Below are 5,226 nucleotides of genomic sequence, written 5' to 3' on the forward strand. Positions count from 1 at the left end.
TTTTGTGTGCAGAAGTAAACCTGTTTTAAAAAAGAATAATCAAGATTTTAATAAAATAATATATCAATCAGGATCTTTCTGTGATGGCCACAGTATGGCAGAGAACAAATGACATTTACAAGACAGCAATGCCATGCTTTCTTTGACAAGCGACATGCACAGAATACAAATTGATTCAACAAGGGTGATAATAATATTCATAAATGCAAGAACATCAGGTCGCAACGGAGTAGACAAAATCTTGTGGCAGACAAGAAGTGGCACCAAGGCCCAAGTTTGAAGATCCCTACTCTAACTTGTAAAGGGCACCTCACAGGATGAAAATACAAGACAGAAACAATGCACACGACATTTCGAGAAAGGTGAACACATGACGCAAGCTTTAACACTACAACAAATAGCACCAATAAAGCATGACAAAACAAATGCCTCCAAGTAGCCTCAGCTAACTTTATATTTTTACAGGACAAAAATGGCGTATTCAGCTTCCACTGGCCAAAGAGAGTAATGACACTCAAGGCAAGCTTCTTTCCCTCAAAACAGTTTGTTCATCAGAGAAATCCACCCATTTCTCATTCAAAATGGAAAATCCTAAGCTTTAAAAGCAAATTTCAACAAAACATTTGGACACAGCTGGGGAAAATTAAGTCTCAGCAGATTTTTAAAACTACCTACAGTCAACATATCTCTGCATCCTCAATACTTTTCATACATTCAGAGTGTTCATAATACAGAAGAGTTGACAGGAGGAATGTTGAGTCGGTCGCAACCATCTGAAGAGGCCTATCATTGCTGTCACAAGCGATCCACAGAAGGCCAAATTTGGAGAATTTCTAATTTTTACATACTCCCAAAGCTTTGTCAAAGTTGCACCTTTCAACTTCACCAAAAAGCAGTTGAATGCTATGGTCAAGGCTTACAATTTTCTTTCTTTTCCTGATTCCTGAAAGGAATGTGAGACAGAGGAAAAACTAGAACTTTGTCTCTGGTGTAAAAAGTTACCACACAGACTCCCGCAGATTGCTTGCCACACTCATCATATTCTGAATCATTAGCTGTTAGCAACACTAAATGTGCATGCAATATATTATAATACAAGGAACCCACCAACAGAGTTGTTCTGATCTTTGCTTTTACTAATGCACAGGAAAAAATCCAGTCTCATAAAACTATAAATGAAAATGACAGTTTCTTTCAATTTCAATCACAAAATACGTTTTCCAAAGTCACACAGGCCAGCAAAAAGTTTCGGGTGTCGTTATAAAAAAAAAGGACTCATTTGGAGGGCAATGGCTCGGTCATCTTTGGACCAATTTCAACCAAACTTTGAACAGATAAAATTCAACCACAGGATGATGTCACATCAATGCTAAGAAAATAAACCTACTCAATGGACAAATATTAAGTTTCAACTGAAATTAGAGTGAAACGCAAAACTAGGCAACTTCTTAAAGACCAACCAATTGTGTCCAGTTAAAATAGTCCAAGACCGTCGTCCATTGGTCTGTCAAAAAAACTCAAAGGAAATAATAGAGGGGTTCAAATTGAGGGAACGTATTGAGCTACTTTTTGGGAAATGCGCCATATAAATATTATATATATATATTATTATTATTAGTAAGCTTTCTGCTTATACTTATAATTATAAGGCAGATCGCACATCTTTCTTGATATGTGGGGTGTGGCCCCAGTCTTCTACTCTTAAAATTTCTCCTACATTTTCCCAGGACGGTGAGATACATCCATATATGTTGTGACTAAAGGTCAGTCTACATCCTAAAACAAAAATTAGCTCATCATGTCCATGTTGCTGAATGCTTTCAAGAAGGAAAATTTTGCTTTTTACCCAAATTAAGTCGAATTTTTAATCCTTAAAAGTTCACAAACACTTGCCTTCATTGATTTTCTTCATTCTAACAAACCAAAAATCATCTACCAGAAAGTTCTCCCAAAGACTTGACATTCCACACAATATTAGTGTATCTCTCCAAAATTTAAAGGAATATTATATATATACGGACTTAATCAAAACATCCAAGAAACAATGTGTGAAGGAAGGAGAAAACTAATGATCTATATTTCAGACAGAAATATAACAATCAAGGTTTCAGACAACTAATACATTTTTTCTTAAATCAACATGAGAAGAAAACACCATGGAAAGACACTTGATAATCATTCAAATCTGATTTCCGACAAACTGCAGCCAATGCCCCAAAATAAAACCACCCCCTGTCACAACGGCCACCATGTTATCACAGAAAAAAAGTTCAGTTCAGTTCAGTTTGTTCATTTGGGCCAAAATGTCAAAAAAAACCCTTCGTGCATGACCCTCTCTCAGGTCATGCTGCCCCATTTGGAAAATTTATGTGCAAATGTGCTGACATTAAAAGTGAAATGCATCGTTATTTTTGTTAAAACCATTGAAGTGGGATCACATGTTTGTTTCTGTGACGGTTTGTTTTTCCACAGGAAACCGTAATTTTCACACAGGAGCAATCTTTATTGTATGTACGCCACAGTGAAGCTGTGAACACAAAAGCCTGTTGAAATGAGCCCAAGGCACATGTATTGAGTAAATAGAAAGAACTGCTGAAGTGGAAAATGGAACTGCTCAGGTTTGCCCTCAGCCCCAATATTAAAACAGCTTTGACATTGCACCCCCTATGAGCACAGACAAACTTTCTTTCCTTGATCACAGTCTCCCCCTTTCCCCCCCACCACAGTTGCAACAAAGGAATATAGAAGCTGAGAAAACAGCAGGTTACGGTCCACTAACCAGGTTTCTAAAATGTGAGATCAACTGACAGATCTAACTGCTGACTACGTCAACCACAAACTTAATGTGCAAAAACTGGTTTCTTAATTTTTGGGGTAGGATAAAGAAAATTTGTTCTCTTTCTACGAGCAAAAGTTTTTTCTTAGTTCACACTTTTGTTGGGGTACAGCTCTGAACGCATAGAAAACATCTCTTTGGAATAGTAATATTGCCGCTGCTAGTAAGTAATTTGAATTGAACTTTCCACTTATCACTTGTTAAGTAAAGTTTCATGTACACAATCTGAACATAGGCATGCTAGATCTGCCCTTTCCTTCTGTATTACTTTTGCTTATACTCAAGCAACACAGGGACAAAAGTTCCTTGAATAAATTAATGTCATTCAAGTAATGAAAATGTATGATTATCACAACTCTATGTGCAATGCATTTTAAACGTTCCTCACACAGATATGATTAACACACATATACGTGCTGTGACCTTCTTTACAAATTGGTGAAAATATTTGGCTTTCATAAAACAATAGGAGAAATGGTATATATAAGATTAAGACAACACACTTCAAGTCTTGTTCGCACTCTTCTAAAATATAATACTGACGCCTGGAAACAATCCAATTATTCAGTCTAACGCTTGTATGAGCTGTCATGAGCTGGGCTGGTGAAGGCGGGTGTGCAGCAAACTGTCAGTATTTTATCAAATCACCACCACAGACCACAGCAACACAGAAAAAAGGTAGACCACGCTAGAACGCCCATCGACTGAGGTAGCAAAACCAGCTCAAATTACAACTTTGGGAAAAAAATATTGTCTATTCCTCGCCAGAAAAAAATAATAATTATATAAGTTTTACGCCCCAATAGACACTGTTTAGATCATTTAGGTCCTCACCAAAGAGACAGACAAATACCTCACCACTTGAACTGGAAAGTGAATAGGCAAAGAGCACAGCAGAACAAAGAGGACAAAATAAATGTACCTCACTAATCAGACTTGACAAGGGAAGAAACCTTTGCCGCAGACTTCTGCAATCAACAAGTACTGAAAGAAGAAAGAAGGGAAATAATTCCACGTACTTTAGTTTTAGTAAGAGTTTTACGGCGCTTACAACACAATAAGGTCACATAAGAGCCAAAGATTAGAGGTGTTACAAGAGAGTAACAGACACAAAAAAGAAGGAGGAGAGATCAGGACAATAGATGTCTGATAGGAAAGAAGGAGCAAACCACACCAGAGCACCCGCCAACCACCCAGTAATTCCACGTATGCTGGCCACGAAAAAATACAATGTTTTTTTTTTGTTTGAGTAAAGAGAAGCACACCGACGAGATAACGGTCATTTAGTGCAGGGAAAAAGCAAAACAGACAGACAGACAGACAGAAATAGTAGAGGTCAAGAAAAGAAGCACAAATGTAGGACCTCCCAGTGGAGCCCTCCAGCCTCCAACACACCTGCTCCACTGAAAAAAAAGCAAGCAGCAGAGAAATAGGCTACACTAGTTTTTGTTGAAACCCAGCACAATCCTACTACTGGCTACTGCTGGGAGAGAAGAACGACTTGAGAAGGAGATAAAGAACCCAGTACAATCCTACTGCTGGGAGAGAAGAACGACTTGAGAAGGAGTAATAAGAACCCAGTACAATCCTACTGCTGGGAGAGAAGAACGACTTGAGAAGGAGATAAAGAACCCAGTACAATCCTACTGCTGGGAGAGAAGAACGACTTGAGAAGGAGTAATAAGAACCCAGTACAATCCTACTGCTGGGAGAGAAGAACAACTTGAGAAGGAGTATACAGAACCCAGTACAATCCTACTGCTGGGAGAGAAGAACAACTTGAGAAGGAGATAAAGAACCCAGTACAATCCTACTGCTGGGAGAGAAGAACGACTTGAGAAGGAGATAAAGAACCCAGTACAATCCTACTGCTGGGAGAGAAGAACGACTTGAGAAGGAGATAAAGAACCCAGTACAATCCTACTGCTGGGAGAGAAGAAGGACTTGAGAAGGAGTATACAGAACCCAGTACAATCCTACTGCTGGCTACTGCTGGGAAGCAAGAACAACTTGATTAAGAAGGAGTATAAAGAACCTCAAGGCATGGGCGAAACTCATACAATGAAGGGCAAATATAAAACATATTGATCGTGACAAAATAGCTTACTGACCTGACCGCACAGGGATCCACAAAAGAATAACAACTTCGCACATCCCCTACAAACAATTCTATGTGATAATAATCTACTAAAAAAACTGCACATGAACAATGCTGTTGAAACAAGAGCGGGTGTGACAATAGTGAACAATGGATTACGCAAAATGCCTCAAGAGAAGCCCTATGTCAATGACTTTTCATGAAAAACAGGGCACTGTTTGCAAAATTGTCTATATTGTTATGACACTGTGTATTATGTGATGTTGAACAACCTCTGAATTATATATATATA

Source organism: Aplysia californica, unplaced genomic scaffold (genome assembly GCF_000002075.1).
Source record: "Aplysia californica isolate F4 #8 unplaced genomic scaffold, AplCal3.0 scaffold00450, whole genome shotgun sequence".
In the NCBI taxonomy this organism is placed as follows: Eukaryota; Metazoa; Mollusca; class Gastropoda; order Aplysiida; family Aplysiidae; genus Aplysia; species Aplysia californica.